At 41.7% G+C, this 19,949-nt stretch overlaps 1 protein-coding gene across 3 annotated transcripts in view; it reads right to left on the minus strand.

Moving 5' to 3' along the window:
- Positions 1-16,854, minus strand: part of pak5 (p21 protein (Cdc42/Rac)-activated kinase 5) — a 70,289-nt gene extending 53,435 nt beyond the window's left edge. Inside the window, exon 1 of one of the 3 annotated variants that reach the window (XM_084432612.1) lies at positions 16,662-16,854. The gene's annotated coding sequence lies outside the window, so the exon portion shown is untranslated. Of the gene's footprint in view, positions 1-3,565; positions 3,807-16,661 lie in introns of those variants that run through there. The other 2 variants (XM_084432614.1, XM_084432613.1) reach the window with 2 other exon arrangements.
- Between the last annotated feature and the right edge of the window lie 3,095 nt (positions 16,855-19,949).

The raw sequence follows: 19,949 nt of genomic DNA on the forward strand, positions 1-19,949 counted from the left end.
CCTACATGAGGAACACGAGACCTACATGAGGAACACGTGACCTACATGAGGAACACGAGACCAACATGAGGAACACGAGACCTACATGAGGAACACGAGACCTACATGAGGAACACGAGACCTACATGAGGAACACGAGACCTACATGAGGAACACGTGACCTACATGAGGAACACGAGACCAACATGAGGAACACGAGACCTACATGAGGAACACGAGACCAACATGAGGAACACGAGACCTACATGAGGAACACGTGACCTACATGAGGAACAGTGATCTACATGAGGAACACGAGACCTACATGAGGAACAGTGACCTACATGAGGAACAGTGACCTACATGAGGAACAGTGACCTACATGAGGAACACGTGACCAACATGAGGAACACGTGACCAACATGAGGAACACGAGACCTACATGAGGAACAGTGACCTACATGAGGAACACGAGACCTACATGAGGAACACGTGACCAACATGAGGAACACGAGACCAACATGAGGAACACGAGACCTACATGAGGAACACGAGACCTACATGAGGAACACGTGACCTACATGAGGAACACGAGACCTACATGAGGAACAGTGATCTACATGAGGAACACGTGACCAACATGAGGAACACGAGACCTACATGAGGAACACGTGACCTACATGAGGAACAGTGACCTACATGAGGAACAGTGACCTACATGAGGAACACGTGACCTACATGAGGAACAGTGACCTACATGAGGAACAGTGACCTACATGAGGAACAGTGACCTACATGAGGAACAGTGACCTACATGAGGAACAGTGACCTACATGAGGAACAGTGACCTACATGAGGAACACGTGACCTACATGAGGAACACGAGACCTACATGAGGAACACGTGACCTACATGAGGAACACGTGACCAACATGAGGAACACGTGACCTACATGAGGAACACGAGACCAACATGAGGAACACGAGACCTACATGAGGAACACGTGACCAACATGAGGAACACGTGACCTACATGAGGAACACGAGACCTACATGAGGAACACGTGACCTACATGAGGAACACGTGACCAACATGAGGAACACGTGATCTACATGAGGAACACGAGACCTACATGAGGAACACGTGACCAACATGAGGAACAGTGACCTACATGAGGAACACGTGACCAACATGAGGAACACGAGACCAACATGAGGAACACGTGACCAACATGAGGAACACGTGACCAACATGAGGAACACGTGACCTACAGCATCCCAGTGCGTTCACTTCACACACACATCGTCACCGGCCTTCAGACTACACTATATTACTATACTATACTATACTACCACAACACTACACTACACTATACTACAAACTACACTATAATACACTACACTACACAACACTACAAAACACACCACACCACACTTTACTACACTACACTACACAACACAAGACTACACAACACTACACTACAAAACACACCATACTACACTATACTATACTAAAATACACACACCACACCACACTATACTATACTACACCACACTACAGACTACACAACACTACAAAACACACCACACCACACCACACTGTACTACACTACACTACACTATACTACACTACACTACACTACACTACAGACTACACAACACTACACTACGAAACACACCACACCACACTGTACTACACTATACTACACTACACTACACTACACTACACTACACTACACTACAAAACACACCACACCACACTACACTATACTACACAACAAAACACACCACACCACACTATACTATACTACAATACACACACCACACTATACTATACTACACTACACTACACAACAGACTACACGACACTACAAAACACACCACACCACACTGTACTACACTACACTACACAACAGACTACACAACACTACACTACAAAACACACCACACCACAAACTATACTATACTACACTACACCACACAAATGACTACACAACACTACAAAACACACCACACCACACTATACTATACTACACTACACTACACCACACTATACTATACAAAACAAAACAACACTACACTACAGCAGACAACACAATACTACACAACCAACAACACAACACACACAACACAACTCTAGACTACAGACAACACACAACACTACACTACACAACAGACAACACAACACTACACTACACTAAAAACTACACAACACAACAGACAACACAACACTACACTACACTAAAAACTACACAACACAACAGACAACACAACACTACACAACAGACAACACAACACAACACACAAAACTACACAACACAACACTACACTACACAACACACCAGACAACAGAACACACACAACAGACAACATAAAACAACACTACACAACAGACAACACAACACACAACACAATAGACCACACAAAACTACACAACACAACACTACACTATACAACACACCAGACAACAGAACACGTACACAACAGACAACATAAAACAACACTACACAACAGACAACACAACACACAACACAATAGACCACACAAAACTACACAACACAACACTACACTATACAACACATCAGACAACAGAACACACACAACAGACAACACAACACAACACAACACAACACAAAACAAAAGACAACACAACAGACAACACTTACACAACAGACAACACAACACACAGACTTGAGCACAGCGATTCACATCATTCACAGACCAGCAAAACACAAACGCAATAGCAGAGAAATGAAAAACAGGATGGATGGAGTTTCGCTGATTGACCATCAGGAAAAACACCTGGAGATCCTGAAGACTCAAACATCATTAACATAAAACAGAGCATTCAGAATGTGAAATCTGACTGGATGAAAAGCATTTAAAGCTGCTGTTAAATAATCAATGACAAATGAAAGATGAATTTTATATGATTGTGAACCAAACCATATATCACTATAGCATAGCAACCACATAGCAACGTCCTGACAACCACTCAGAACACCAGCAGAATGGCAGCAACTTTCAAAACACTGGCAAACTAAACATTACTAACCCTAGTTTAATAAAAGCAGTTTCTGAGGTGATGCTGCCAGACATGCAGTGAAATTCACCGCTTTAAGAGTAAAACGTGTCATTTCTGTGTCACCAACAGGAACTGGACAAATAAAGACTGTTTATCAAACACTTCTGCTGCCTGTCTGTCATTGGTCAGTCAGACAGATAGTCCCGCCCCCTAAATAATCACATGACAAGGGACATCATTTTTCAGGATTCTTTGATGAATAAAAAGTTCAATAGAACAGCATTTTCTTTAAAAAATTAACTTTTGTAACATTATAAATGTCTTTACTGTCACTTTTGATTAATTTAATGCATCCTTGATGAATAAAAGTATTAAATTCTTCCCAAAAAATGTAATTGTTACTGGCCCCAAACTTTTGAAAACACATTCACACACAAACACACCCGCACACACACACACACACTGTGTGTATATATATAACCTAAGCATGGGTTTCTAAAACACCCCTTCCAGTGACACCTGCAATTGGTCAGTCGGACAGATAGCCCTGCCCCAAACTCACGTGATTGGTCGAGTCAGAAGTTGACAGCGTTGCAGTGTTTGACTCGTCAGTGAAACTGACACTAGCTGAAGATCTGGAGAGTGTTTTAGAGGAGCTCTGTTCAGCTGATGTGTCGATACACACAACGAGCCAGTGTCCACCGTGACCATCGGCACCAGTCTGTCCTCACACCATCTGTCACCGCAAGCTTCCCGCACAAACACAGATCCTGGACCTTCCCCAGCTTCCGGAACACTGAACACGCCCAACACTATTTTCAGCAAACATTCACAACCGTGACAGAGATACGGCTGCATTCCTCACACGCCAGTGACCAAAACCCCACACACTCCAGAGTCACTGACGGACAGAAGCTCGTTCACGGACTCTAGTCTCTTTCATTTATACAGCGCTTTAACAATATAGAGTTTCACAGCAGCTTTACAGTGGTGATAGGAGATTACAGTAACAGAGATTGTTTAGGCTTTATAGCAGATCTAGAATAAAGTTATTGTCCAGATAAAGTTAGTTTTGATTGATTCACTTCCGTTGTAAAGATCATTAGTTATTAACTTAGCGGCCGCTAACACACACCGTTCTCACAGGAAACAGAAACTTTTAGTGTGTTCTGGCCGTTCATTCACACAACAGTGTTTAGAGCTCGAGAACGTTAAATACCACCACAGGAATAAATATATAAATACATAAATATTTTCGGGAGTTTGGGGATGTGAAATTCTCTGATGTGCCAAACTGAGAACTGTGTGAAAAAGTGACCAAAGTATTGAGAAATGTGTCCTAGTGACCTAGAGAAAGGCCAAGCTTCATGTGATTCACGGTCTACTCAAGATGTGTTTTTCATTCAGGAGTTACGTATATTAACTGTAAATCTGATGATGTGTAATGTGGTAGATTTTTAATAGATAAAATAGTAAACTGTATATTAAACTAACCATGTCTCTAACATCTAACGTTACTTCTCTTTTCAGGCCTAACATAATAACACTTTGAAACACAATGTACTAAAACGTTCTGTCCTGTGTTTTTGAATGTTGTATGTTGTGTTGCCATACCCCTTTTACTTTGGTTGTGTGAGTCTAAAAATAACACATTTGGGAATTGAAACTAGACAGATGACTAAATTTGAACCTTGTGATTAACAATGAAGTAATCATTAAAACAAAGTTTGCTTTGCCTAGTAACAGAAGGGTTTGTCTATGAAAACCAATCAAATTGTGGGGGAATTATGTAATGCAGCATGACATTTTTGCCATACCTCCTTATTCTATAAAAACTGTTGTATTCGTGTTAGCTGGTGGGATTCTCAATGGAATCTGTCAGAGATCCTCCGGCCTTGCTTCTCGGGAGAGATTCCCTGAGAACTGCTCGGGAAGATCTCCCGGCCATGATTAAAGCATTTAAAGGACATTTGCTAAGGCCTGTTTGTCGATTATTCCTGCGCAGGAAGAAAGCTAGTTAGGGAAGCAAGTTAGTTAGGTAGACTAGTTATTAAGCGTCGATTGGAGACGTTAGGGAATGTCGATTGGAGACAACCCAGATAGTTAGGTTTAGGGAAAAATCTATTTGGTATTATGCAGCCAGACAGGTCATTTGGTGATGTCACTTTGTAAAGAAATACACACACCTGCGCACATATATATTCAAACGCGCACATCTATAGACTAAACACGTGATACGCATGAGCACGCCGTCAGCGATTCACAGATTCATGTTTTTGAAGTTTACACAGAGATGATCACGTGTTTCAACATTTCTCAGAACTTGCACCTTGGATCCTGTTTCAGAGTGTGTGTTCTCGTGTGAATGAACGGCCAGAACACATTAAAAGTTTCTGTTCTCAGTGAGAACGGTGTGTGTTAGTGGCCCCTAAGATAATAACTAATGATCTTTACAACAGAAGTGAATCCATATCCATTCTAAAAAATATCGGTTGAATAATCGGTTATCAGCAGGTACAGTCAAACCTAAATATCGGTATAGGTAAAATCCACTATCAGTCGACCTCTACTATATATATATTTTTTTGTGCAAAAAACTTTATTAACATCAATCACAAGGAACATAAAAAAATAAAAAAAATAAAAATAATAAATGTGATGACCCTTTTAACTGGTATAAAACGCAAAGCTAGTAAAGAGACAATTGCTGAACACCAATCAGAGCTCTTGTTTCCAGACAGTTTAACTGAAGGATTATTCAGATACAATCATTAAGAGCAGAACTGATTCAGTTAAGCCGATCGCATGCATTAATCTCATTTATGATCATATGACACATGCAGTCACGACACACATCCCTCACTACAGCAAACACCGGCTCTTCTGACTGAAGACTCACATACCTGGAACCAGATTCATACTGGAGCAGATCCGGCCACATGTTCTTCTCCTGAACTGCTGTTTAATGCGTCACTAGCAGCAGAACTCGAGCCAATCACGTTCCACTAGCAGCAGAACTCGAGCCAATCACGTTCCACTAGCAGCAGAACTCGAGCCAATCACGTTCCACATGGATGCTTCATCCACACGCGCTTGGATTGCTCTCAATGAGACACAGCAAAACACCATCCTACTGTTCCTGACACACATAACGCCCGGATTCAGACACTTCCGCTAGCTCACACACACACACACACACACTCACATACTCACACACACACTCACTCACACTCACTTAAAATTATCTGTAGCTCCTTCCATCCAATAATCACAATAATCTTTGTGCTTTGATACTTTTGATGTGAAATAAACTCTCATCTTTCATCAGTTTCATCACTAAATTCAGTCCATAAATGTGTTTATCTGGCTCTTTAATTATACATTTTGATCTCACTTCAATAAATATGCACTATCTTACATATTCATTATAGTTTTACTTCACGTGTCCTTCAATATTTAATGAATGTTTGAATAAATCCGTCATGTAAAACGTTTTTATAACAGACGCCTTTTAAATGTTTATATTTCAACAACAAATTGGGAGTATAAACATAAAAAGTTATTATTATAAAAACTGCCTTAAGTGCAATGTAAATGTATCAAACCAGTTGTTAACAGTACCATGTAATATCAGCGACTGACGGGGTTCCTGTAGAGTTTACAGCTTCACTTCAGATTCAGATTTTTTCCCTGTACTGCATTTGTTTTGTACTGTACCTGATAAATACTGTATCTAAATAAATCAATACCGAATCTAAATTGAATCAATATCAGAATTGAATCGAATTGCAAGCTTGTGAACTGACACTATTAGATGAGAACGCCTCAGTTACTGATGTAACCCTGATTCCCTAAAGGAGGGAACGGAGACGTTACGGCAGACACAGCTGGATCTCGCTTGAGAGCCCAATCACCTTCGAGCGGAAACAAAACAAGCCAATGGACAATGGCGAGTGAGATTTGCATAGCAAGCCACTCCCCGTAGATTCGGGAATATAGGCCGAGACGGGGGTCCCGGACCTCCAGCAGTTGTACAGGGTAACGTCTCCTCCTTCAGGGACAGAGGGTTACATCAGTAACCGGGACTCTCCCTGTCAGTCAGTCACTGACAGACGCAGTGTGAACACAACCCTTCCCAACACCCCGTGTACGTCACATAGACCTCCGTACCTGATGGGACGAAAGGACAGAACTTTCCAAGGAGAAGGTCCATAGTGCTGTTCATTTCTGTTTGCCCAATACAGCCACGACTGGTTGGATAGCACTGGGGAAGCGTGTCGAGTTCAGACGGAAAGGAACACATCCTAAGGGAGGTAACATGTGGAGTTACACATCTGGACTGACCCATGGGGCCGTGCTACATCTGGAGATCTCTGCGGTCGATGCTGCTTAAGTCCTATTCGGACAGGATTAACTTTACAAGGGTAGATGGAGTAATGTAATTTTACCACATAACATAATATTAATGGCCACTTCGCACGGGATAAGAGATCTCAGTAAAACCAGCAGAAGTGGGAGAGTAACTTAATTTACACACCGCCATCACTCCTGTCGTCATGTGTGTATTACGTTGCTTCCAGATATCACGGGCGCAAACACATATAACTATCTCCTCTACGTTTCAGCCTTGTACAAAGAACCATGAGTACATTTTGGTTACCCGATCGTAAGGCTCTGGAAGGGCTGTAAGGATGCTCAGTTCAGATAGATAGCTTGGTGCCAGGTTGTGTAGACATTTATACACAAATAGGAGAGTTTTAAAATCAATCCTGCAGCATTTTGAACCAATTGTAGCCGAGTAACCTGGGAATTTGAGATGCCACAGTACAAAGAATTGCAATTAAAGCGTGTATTGCTATCTCAAGGGACTTTCCAGGCAGAACATGTTTAATTTTAGAAAGGAGACTGAGCTTGAAGAAGCTTCAGGCAACAACAGAGGATATATGTTTATCTAGAGTTAGCCAACTGTCAAGAAGGACACCAAGGTTCCGTACAGACCCTGAATTAAAAGGTAACAGAGTTTCTAAAATAGAGTTTTTAAACTTAAAGAAAGCACAGAGCTGATCAGGCATTTACGGGGGTCTTCCCGACGAGAAGGACTCCAATCAACGACTCCACTTCAATGCATAAGCTCGCCTCGTAGAGGGCTTGAGTGACAGTGTCTACCACTGCTGTGTCTGCCGTGTCCCATCCAGAAGCCACACATAGAGGTTCAAAAGATCTGTCGTGAGGAGCATCAGGTGTGAGGTCCAGATCCGGGTGGGCCAGAAGGGCACAGCCATCAAGACCTGCTCCTCGTCCTCCCTGAACTTGTGTCTGAGCATCCGTGCTGAGGATCCCCCCAGACTGGGGATAAACAACTGGCAATGGGAGGATTTCGGAGAGGTGAACAGGTCTTCCAGCGCATCTCTGAAACGTCTCCATATCAGCTGGACCATCTGGGGGTGGAGTCTCCACTCTCCCGGGAGCGTGAGCTGTCATGAGAGCGCGCCGGCTGCATAATGAGAACATGAACCATCCACTGACGCTGTCTCAGGATGCTTATGCCCAGGCATGTCAGACAGTGATCGTGGCTGTCAGATGAGGACAGGAAACGACCCCACAAACGGAGAGGCGTCTTTAAAAAATGCTCGCCGTTCGCTTGCTCTTTTAGGGAAACTGCTCTTTTAACTGTTGAAGAGCCCAGCAGTAGCACCTCACTGCAGTACACGAGATCCAGGAGGCGGAGTTGGATCCAGATCTAAGGGGTGGAGATTGGTAGGTTTAGGGGTAGGTTTAGTTATACAGTGGGTACGGAAAGTATTCAGACCCCCTTACATTTTTCACTCTTTGTTATATTGCAGCCATTTGCTAAAATCATTTAAGTTCATTTTTTTTCCTCATTATTGTACACACAGCACCCCATATTGACAGAAAAACACAGAATTGTTGACATTTTTGCACATTTATTAAAAAAGAAAAACTGAAATATCACATGGTCCTAAGTATTCAGACCCTTTGCTCAGTCTTTAGTAGAAGCACCCTTTTGATCTAATACAGCCATGAGTCTTTTTGGGAAAGATGCAACAAGTTTTTCACACCTGGATTTGGGTATCCTCTGCCATTCCTCCTTGCAGATCCTCTCCAGTTCTGTCAGGTTGGATGGTAAACGTTGGTGGACAGCCATTTTCAGGTCTCTCCAGAGATGCTCAATTGGGTTTAAGTCAGGGCTCTGGCTGGGCCATTCAAGAACAGTCACGGAGTTGTTGTGAAGCCACTTGTTGGAAGGTGAACCTTCAGCCCAGTCTGAGGTCCAGAGCACTCTGGAGAAGGTTTTCGCCCAGGATATCCCTGTACTTGGCCGCATTCATCTTTCCCTCGATTGCAACCAGTCGTCCTGTCCCTGCAGCAGAAAAACACCCCCACAGCATGATGCTGCCACCACCATGCTTCACTGTTGAGACTGTATTGGACAGGTGATGAGCAGTGCCTGGTTTTCTCCACACATACCGCTTAGAATTAAGACCAAAAAGTTCTATCTTGGTCTCATCAGACCAGAGATTCTTATTTATCACCATCTTGGAGTCCTTCAGGTGTGCTTTCATGTGTCTTGCACTGAGGAGAGGCGTCCGTCGGGCCACTCTGCCATAAAGCCCCGACTGGTGGATGGCTGCAGTGATGGTTGACTTACTACAACTTTCTCCCATCTCCCGACTGCATCTCTGGAGCTCAGCCACAGTGATCTTTGGGTTCTTCTTTACCTCTCTCACCAAGGCTCTTCTCCCCCGATAGCTCAGTTTGGCCGGACGGCCAGCTCTAGGAAGGGTTCTGGTCGTCCCAAACGTCTTCCATTTAAGGATTATGGAGGCCACTGTGCTCTTAGGAACCTTAAGTGCAGCAGAAATTTTTTTGTAACCTTGGCCAGATCTGTGCCTTGCCACAATTCTGTCTCTGAGCTCTTCAGGCAGTTCCTTTGACCTCATGATTCTCATTTGCTCTGACATGCACTGTGAGCTGTAAGGTCTTATATAGACAGGTGTGTGGCTTTCCTAATCAAGTCCAATCAGTATAATCAAACACAGCTGGACTCAAATGAAGGTGTAGAACCATCTCAAGGATGATCAGAAGAAATGGACAGCACCTGAGTTAAATGTGTCCAGCAAAGGGTCTGAATACTTAGGACCATGTGATATTTCAGTTCTTCTTTTTTAATAAATGTGCAAAAATGTCAACAATTCAGTGTTTTTCTGTCAATGTGGGGTGCTGTGTGTACAATAATGAGGAAAAAAAAAAGAACTTAAATGATTTTAGCAAATGGCTGCAATATAACAAAGAGTGAAAAATTTAAGGGGGTCTGAATACTTTCTGTACCCACTGTATGTAAGGTGGGAGGAGTTGGATCTGGATCCAACTCCTCCCCTTGGATTTCGTGTCCTGCAGTGAGGACTATCTCGTGCGCAGGGGTATGAACGACGCACTTAACTGTGCAATTCTGCTCTTTTTGCGAAACACACCACTGAATGCGTCGTCACTCCAACACAGAACTGCTTCCCCTTGTTGTCAGCTCGCACTAATGCAGATTAGCAGAGCGCTGAAGTGTTCAACCGCTCGGCTCCGAAGCAAAAAGCTGAATCAGTGAGTTGCACACGAGCCTTACACGCCCGTATCTACGGGGACTGGCTTGCCATGCAAATCTCACTCACCAATGTCCACTGGCTTGTTTTGTTACCAAACAAGCTCTCTTGAATCCAGCACAGAAGTGACTTAAACTGCAGTTCTGCAGTTCATCGACTGGCCACTAGAGACAGGCTGCAAGACACAGTCAATCCCATAAACCCCTGTGTTATAATGCCCAACTTTACAGCAGAAAAACACACGTTTACAGCCAGGTGCAAAAAGTGGTTTTGGTCTATATAGCTTATCTGTGAGGGGGTGAACTCATCCGTTTAAATTATATGAAGCCTTAAAGTTGTGCATAATTAAGGGCGTGGCCACTTGAGTGACAGGTGGATTGCTGCTGATGTCACTACTAGCCGCTTGTCTGCTGTCTGTTAGCGTCACGTCACCTCAGCTAATCCGCCTCGCTGCACATTTACGGTTATCCGGGGCTGACGCGCGGCGAAGATGGCGACGGCTGGCTCCGCCCACTTCAGGCTTCAGAAACGCCCTTCAGAAACACTACGGGTGACTGAGAGGGAACTGAACTGAGCTGGACGAGAACTGCTTTATAGATGAAATGAATTAATTTAATAATTGATGATCTTTACAATGGAACTGAATCAGCGCTGAACTGACTTCAGCTGAACAATGACACTACTGTCTTCTAGAGCTGCTGTACAGCCGACATGAAATGCATCACTGAATCATTTTCCTGTTATCTCTGTGAAGCTGCTCTGAAACACTCTGTGTTGTATGAAGCGCTATAGAAATAAAGGTGACTTGACTTGAATCAAAATCGTGTCAAATTATGAAATGTGTGTCAATGCCCAGCCCTAACAACTACATGACCAGCTCTTAAAGACACAGTGAGACGCAGCAGGACTGACGTTCAGTTCAGGGGGAAATGCTTCAGAATGTGGAACAGCTGAGAGTACTGTTGGCTAAAGCAGAAGATGATGATGATGATGATGATGAAGGTGATGATGTCACGGCTGAAGATGATGATGATGATGAAGGTGATGATGTGATGATGTTTATCTGTAAATAATCCCATCAGCCCCTGCAGACACAAACAGCAGTTCCCATCAGCCTTGGAGTCACATGACCTCACTAACCTGATCAGAGTTACTAGAGCGTGACTGAGATCACTTCCTGCCGCTCACATCTGTTTCCTGTGTGTCGTCCTTTCATCATCATCATCATCTTCATCATCAGCTGTAATCACTCTCAGTAATATCAGCTCTTCTGCTCTTTCATTCTGCTATTTTTACCGCGTTTAATTGCATATAACCATCTGTCACTCGCCCGGAGTGTCAACACTCGCTCCGCTCACAGTGTTTGGCCTACATACTGCACACACACACACACACACACACACACACACACACACACTCACTCACTCACTCACTCACTCACTCACACTCACTCACTCACTCACTCACTCACTCCCACACACACTCACTCACTCACTCACTCACTCACACACACACACACACACTCACACATACACACTCACACACACACACACTCACTCACTCACTCACATTCACTCACTCCCACTCACTCACACACACACACACACTCACACATACACACTCCCACACACACACACACACACACACTCACACTCACTCACTCCCACTCACACACTCACACACACACTCACACACACACACACACACACACACACTCACTCACACATACACACACACACACACACACACACACACACTCACTCACTCGCACTCATACACACACACACACACACACACACACACACACACACACACACACACACTCACACACACACACACACACACACACACACACACACTCACACACACACACTCTCACACACACACACACACACACACACACACTCACACACACACACACACACACACACACAGTATGTTCAGTCACTGATAATAATACACTATTCAGAGTAAAATGGTTGTAATTCATGAATGCTTTGGAATACAGAACTAAGATCGGTCTCTTCTTAAAGGAGATACTCAGGAGATTATTACAGAAGCGCTTCAAAAAAAAAGTGGGCAAAAAATTTGCAGAAAACCAAAGTTGATATCACAAAAAAAAATTGTAACTAAAAGGTTTTAAAGTATCGTTTCCACGGTAACATAATGTCCAATTTCAAAATGTTTTTCACAGGATGAATTATGAGTGTATAAGTGTATAAGCTTTCAAATGATGCCTAATTTATGGTGATTTATGATGAAAGAGCAACCCGGACACTATCAGTCCACAGCCTACTGAACCCATCAAAACCAGACAGCAGAAACTACTGAATTAGGGGGGAAATAATAAGGATTTCAGAAGAAAATAAAGAGATTCATAGAGTGAATTATCAACACAGCAACACATCACTGAACTGCTGTACACTGACCCGTTAGTCTGTATGTACACCTCCTTTATGAATGTCATGTGGAGGTCGCAGCATTATAACATGAAGAAAGCTTTTATAAATGATGTTCTGAACGCTCAACAGAAGGAGTCTGCGCTTCATGCTTTCATGTGTGTGTGTGTGTGTGTGTGTGTTCATGACTCAGAGTTTGACAATGAGCGATACATCTGTTACAGTATTTAACTTATGTGAACAAATGGAACATCTTGTCAAGTGTTACCAACTGTGGGGTGTTTATATGTAAATGAGCTCTGCTATGATTGGCTAATGTGTTGAGATGTGGATTTAGAGGCCACGCCCCCTGCTGGGACTCTCAGGACTCTTCATCTGAGTGACAGATCCGATCACTCGAGTTCCTCACCACAGAATACATCAGAAGATTCATCAGTGAGATCCAGCTTCATAAACCACTCTCATGATGTTCTGAGATTAATATCGCATGATGCCGAAGGAGGAACACATCAGCGGACATGATAAATAATGCATGTATATTATATATAAATAATGCCGTTCCTGCTTCCTGAGCGGAAACATTAAAAACGTTTTTAAAACACCATGATGCAAAATACAAAAGCGTCTGAAGAGCCGAACATCTCCGGCGTGAAACACCACACACACGTCCCACAGGTTTCTCTCCGTGACTCGGTTTAGTGCCAGGATGAGAAGGAACTATTCCTGAAGTCCACAGGAAGTGCACTGAAGCTCCTCCTCCTGCGTCCTGATTGGATCCAGGAGTGATGATGACCAATCAGATCTCAGACAGCATATAAACACTGTTCACACTCAAAACTTAAACTGAATTGATCTGAATAATAACTCTCTATATATAACTGAACTAAATTAATAGCCTTTTACAGCAGAAATGAACCATCACTGAACTTCCTTAAGCTGGACTGTGATGATATTTTCTTCTGGAAACAAACTCTGTTGCATTATTGTCCTGTTATCTCTGTAAAGCTGCTCTGAAACAAAAGCACTATATATAAAGGTGACTTGACTATTGTCTTTTTAGATGAAGTTTGCATCATTAATTCTCCTGTTTTACTGTAAATCTGCTTTGAAACATCTGTGTTGTCTAAAGCGCTATGGAAATAAATCTGACTTGATTGTCAAATAAAGGCAAAAATGGCCAAAATCATCTGCCTTCCGAGATCAACGGCCATCTTTAATCAGGACTGACGTTTGAGGAAAGTGACTGTGAACCCGACAGATCCTCGTATCTTCTCACCGGTCGTCCGGCTGCATGTTTGCTAAAGCTCTTCACAGTGCGACTGCTGTTTCAAGCACAACGATTATGACCCGCTGTGCTCATCGAGCAGTGCTAAAACCCCTAACGATTCTTTAATTGTGTGTAAACTGAAGCCACAGAGCTCTTTACTCCTGCTCTGATGCACACAGATCTCTGCTGGAGAACCGGATCATCTGAGAATCAGCTCGTTCCTCTCGGAGAGCACCTGTTCCTGTGATCCCGATTCAAACACTCTCCTGATCTCATTCCTGAATTACAGAGAACATTCAGATCTGAGTTCTGATCCAGAGAGAGCAGCTGTCGTCTATAGATATGAAACAGCTTCATAAACAACACACAGTATCATTACTTCTGCCTTACAATCATTCAGATTATCACAGAAGAACTGGGCTAAATAAAGATTGGATCATTACATCGTTACACCAGTAGGTGGCGACAAGTGACTGTTAAAAATGTGTTTGTCATTGAATGTTTAAAAACCCTGATTCATCCAGTAGTGAAGCAAGTGAAGTCTTTATGAGTGAGTCATTGAATCATTCACTCAAGAGATTCGTTCAAAAACCCTGATTCATCCAGTAGTGAAGCAAGTGAAGTCTTTATGAGTGAGTCATTGAATCATTCACTCAAGAGATTTGCTCAAAAACACTGATTCATCCAGTAATGAAACAAGTGAAGTTCTTATGAGTGAGTCATTGAATCATTCATTCAATAGATTTGTTCAAAAACCCTGATTCATCCAGTAGTGAAACAAGTGAAGTCTTTATGAGTGAGTCATTGAATCATTCACTCAAGAGATTCGTTCAAAAACACTGATTCATCCAGTAATGAAGCAAGTGAAGTCTTTATGAGTGAGTCATTGAATCATTCACTCAAGAGATTCATTCAAAAACACTGATTCATCCAGTAATGAAGCAAGTGAAGTCTTTATGAGTGAGTCATTGAATCATTCACTCAAGAGATTCATTCAAAAACACTGATTCATCCAGTAATGAAGCAAGTGAAGTCTTTATGAGTGAGTCATTGAATCATTCACTCAAGAGATTCATTCAAAAACACTGATTCATCCAGTAATGAAGCAAGTGAAGTCTTTATGAGTGAGTCATTGAATCATTCACTCAAGAGATTCATTCAAAAACACTGATTCATCCAGTAATGAAGCAAGTGAAGTCTTTATGAGTGAGTCATTTAATCATTCACTCAACCCATTTTAAAATAGACTGTGGCAATTAACATTTAGTCAGAACCTCTAGTAAATTATATGTAATTTTGTTCAGTTGTCTGTCCAGAATCATAGGAGGATCACGATCTCTTTTAAAAAAATCATGTTTGTGAATGTGTCCAGAATCGTGCAGCTCTACTGTAACACAGATCGCTCCTTCACTCTCTGAGTTTAAGCCGGGTTCAGTTATTATAACTGTGATGGTTTGTGTCTGATTACACAGATCCTGCAGAACTGTCAAATATGATCCTTATCCTGTCATCATTAGGAGCAGAAGTTGTGATTGTTACCTAACATGTTTTGTTTAACTGAATACATGACGATTACATAACATGTTCTATATTAATATTATAACTGTATATCTGACACACTGGTCTCTGGCTGACAGCAGAACACTTGCTAAACAAGCATTTTCCATAAAGCTACTTTATGTATTGTGAAAAGTGATATAGAAATGAACAACTAGATTGAGCTGAATCATCAAGTTTTTATCTGTAATTATAAATGAGTGTTCAGTTTGACCCTGAGGCTGTAAAGCACGTTCTCCTGCTGTAATAGTGATGACTAAACACACACAGATGGATCTGTTACTCAGTATTTGTGGTTTAATTGTAGGTTTGACAGAATCAGATCCGGTGTGTGACAGACAGAAGCTCACACACTCTCACCATCAACACAACCCCGTCAATGATGAAGCTGACCTCAGCAGGTCACAGCAGCTCACGTGACAGTGCGTGATGACGTCATCACACAGAACATCATCATCACAGCATAAAAAGTCATCATTATGGTTTACCAAAGCATTCTTTCTTATGTGTTGGAAACGGGCTTCCGTAGATCACAGCCAGTAGTGTAGAGCTATTGTCGTGGATTCCGAAACGAGGCCATTATTAATGACACTGTATCACTCCTGCAGCAGCAACTACATGACAAGCATCTGCAGTAACACACACGCACACAGCCACACACACACACACGCACAGCCACACACACATGTAATCATGCAGGCGCGCGCCGCTGTCCTCGGTGCTGAAGCTCGTGCACGAGACTGATCTTATGCATTAGCAGCGAATCGCATCCAATCACGCGCCTGCTTGTTGCTAGGATAGACTGAAATGATGATTCCTCACCTTCTGTCGCTGGAAGAGCCTCACATGTCCTGACACTGATGTGCTCCACTCCTGTGGGAATGTTACGTTGGGAATTATGATGTTATGTGGTTGTCCGTGCCATGTTATTCTCCGGGATTGATGCTGAGACTGCGCGCGCTACATCCGGGGCTGCTGGGAAATCACGGCACCTGACAGCCGATTCACTAACGCTACTATGACGGAGGCGGGGATCTGAATATTCATGAGGCGAACCTTCGCTTATTGGACGGGAGCAGCGTGACGTCAGCGTCAATGACTTAAAATTCAAAACAAGACTTGGCGATTGGAGGACGTAACGTAACGTCAGCATTGTCTAATTAATAATCATAAAGAAACCATTGCTATTGCATTTATTTTTACTCGTTTAACATGTGATTCATTGTATAAAATTACCACAAAAATTTGTATAATAATCATAGCCTACGTTTTTTTAATAATCTGTCAACAGGAAAAATATTCGACAAAAGACTATAATATGAAAAACTAAGAACTTTGAGAAAATATTCTAAAACTGTTTAGAATAACGGAACATCTGCATTAACAATTATTGTTCAAACCTCGAAAATACATGTAAATTAAAAAAGAACAACATAGAAAAGCGATTCATCCCGAGGAAAACGTTAAAAAACAAACAATTTGGTGACTGTAACATGTTTATAGCACATTAGAGAGTGGCAGGGTGACGTTAAATTGTCTAATTGATGTTCGTAAAGAAACCATTGCTATTGCATACATTTTTACTCGTTTAACCTTTGAATTTATAAAATTACACACAATAAAAGTCATACATTTTTTTCCAATCTGTCAACAAGAAAAATATCCAACAAAAGACTATAATATAACAAATGAAGAACTAAGAACATCTGCATTCTATTATTTTCCATAACTACAGGGAAATAACAAAACAAAACAACAACATATAAAAGCGATTCATCCTGAGGAGAACATATAAAAGAAGCTATCGCCAAAACTCTTAATTTTAACATTTTGATGATTTTAAAGTGTTTATAGCACATTAGAGGGTGTCTTTAAATTGTCTAATTCATATTCATTAGCCAGGCCTTCGCCATTGGAGGGTTACTAAGCAGCGTCAGCCTAGCCTAATTAATATTCAGAAACAAGCCTTCGCCATTGGCCGGTATCAAGAGAATGCTGCATCGGTTGATTAATATTCGTGAACTCGGCGTAAGCCATTGGATAGTGACCTGGTGACGTCAGCGCAATCTAATTAATATTCATGAAGCGAACTTCACCATAGTAGGGGTTGTGATGATATCGATGCGATAATCCCTCAAGATTTCCAATCGTTACACATGTGGATTCGCGTCGTCGAATATGATGATGACGTCACACTTCCGCATGATTGAGATTCTGGGATTATAAACACAGACACACTGATTCCCTTCAGCGTTATTGTTGTACACTTGTGGTGTTCCTGGTCAAAAAGAGCTTGTAATAAACACATATTGGATTCAATCTTTTGTTATCAATTTGTTTTAGGTTGTGTATGTTCTGGAACTGACCTGAGCTCATGTGTTTTAGTCTGTTTGTCTTTACTGGAGTAGCCTAAATATTTCTGTGAAAGACTGTAGTATGATCACTTTTAAAACTGTTTAGTAATGAATTCAAGTATTCTGACAACAACAAAAAAAGCTTAAAAACAATATATATTTTTAAAGCTTTTCAAATTGATCAAACTGCCCTAATATTATATGCAGCTTTTATCACAGTATCTTTATTTTTTACATACATGTTCATTTTATATTTTAGCTGTTGTTGTTATTCTTTGTTTTACATACTCTGAACTGCCCCACAATACCTTTTTGTCTTGTACTTTTTGCATCGTACTCGTCTCTAATTGAATTAATACATTTAAAAGTATAATGTGTGACAGAAATATTGGCAGATCTTTTATGTCATTAGTGACTAATGTAATGTCATGCATGTCTTCATTTCTGTGAATAAACTACATGAAGCTTTTAATCAACATGTTTTTATTTCGACCACTGAGTGGCAGCAGAATCACTCCTGAACGAGTTTACACACATCAGATCCGCGAGCCTGTGAGGATCCAGAGAACAGGGAGCGTTCTGTCAAAGTTCTTCCAGCAACATTAATGGAGCGTTCGTTCAAAGTTATCTGGTCTTTAGTAATGTTCTCAAAACGTTAGCATAAAATATTATTCATACATCATTCATAAAAGGGTTTTTTCAAATGCTACTTGTTTCGAACATTCAGAAGTAACGTTCCCATGATTGAATAATGATCAAATGGAATGTTTCCTCAACGTTCACATCACCAAGAAACTATTATTACAAAAGTACAAAATTCGCTCATAACTTGTAGGCCGTTTGACCGTTCCAAATTCGATTTAGGCAGGGAAATGTTCTGCTATGTCGCATTTTGTCCAAAACCTACTTTTGCGAACTAGTCCCTGGTTTTTCGAGGTTGGTCCCTGGTTGGTCTTGGAACCAGACCAGTCTAGGACAATTCTCTGGACACTCTAGATCAATAATTATCGAAAAAAAGTTGAACTTTTGCATTTGGGTGGCTGTAACAGGGTCATTTAGAAAAGGGGCGTGGCAAAATACACTAAAAAGCCTATAAATCCCAAATGAAAACTCAGAACTTCACCAAAATTGAAGAGCATATGTGTCATAACATGGTGAAGAAGCATGCCGAGTTTCATGCAGATCGGACCAAAGGTGGCGCTATAAATGGCAAAAAGCTTCCATTCTTATTAGGGGTTCAAGCATGAAATGCTGAAACCCTATATTGTAATTGTAAGGATTCGTAAAACGCATCGTGCAGGCCAAACCGTAAGGCCTAGAGACTTGAAAACTGGCCAGATGGTAGGCCTCAATTTGGGGACAACCTATCAGAGTATGACCCCGATTGGCCCATAGGTGGCGCTACAGCAACCAAAAGTACAAAATCGCTCATAACTCTCAGGCCGTTTGACCTAGACTCAAGTGCCGTACACCACTGTTATCCCTGTGAGAAATGGTCTTTTTCATTATGTCAGTGGTTACATGCTTGCTAAATAAAACTTAATAACTTTTGATGCTTTTGTGCTTAAAGGCCTTAACTGCTTGAACCCCGATAAATGCTGCTTGCAGCTTTAATTTAAATTGATGTTTTGAACGTTCAGAGAACATTACGAAATAACGTTTTCACAACTTCACGGGAACGTTGAACACTGGACTGAGGCGTTCATCACAGACTCTGGAGTTTGCCAAGAAACTTTCTTCCGACCTGTGACCTCTG

The sequence above is a fragment of the Rutilus rutilus genome (assembly GCF_951802725.1).
Source record: "Rutilus rutilus genome assembly, chromosome: 15".
In the NCBI taxonomy this organism is placed as follows: Eukaryota; Metazoa; Chordata; class Actinopteri; order Cypriniformes; family Leuciscidae; genus Rutilus; species Rutilus rutilus.